The sequence below is a fragment of the Babylonia areolata genome, chromosome 9, assembly GCF_041734735.1.
Source record: "Babylonia areolata isolate BAREFJ2019XMU chromosome 9, ASM4173473v1, whole genome shotgun sequence".
Lineage (NCBI taxonomy): Eukaryota > Metazoa > Mollusca > Gastropoda > Neogastropoda > Buccinidae > Babylonia > Babylonia areolata.
In genome coordinates, this window is record NC_134884.1 from 10,441,674 (window position 1) to 10,441,874 (window position 201).

Here is a 201-nt window from a genome sequence, read left to right on the forward strand (position 1 = left end):
TATCTGTTTTCCCATTTACTTTTCAGCTGGCGCCACACACATATTATTTGGCATGGGTTCAATACACGGTGAAACGTGTGCCATGAAATTATTCAAAAAAATCTTTTTTATGTAATTTCCTCTCCGACCAGTGCCCACGTGGCCTCGGCTCGCGAGGGCACGTGATTTGTGACTGACAGAACTTTATGTTTTTGCTCTCAG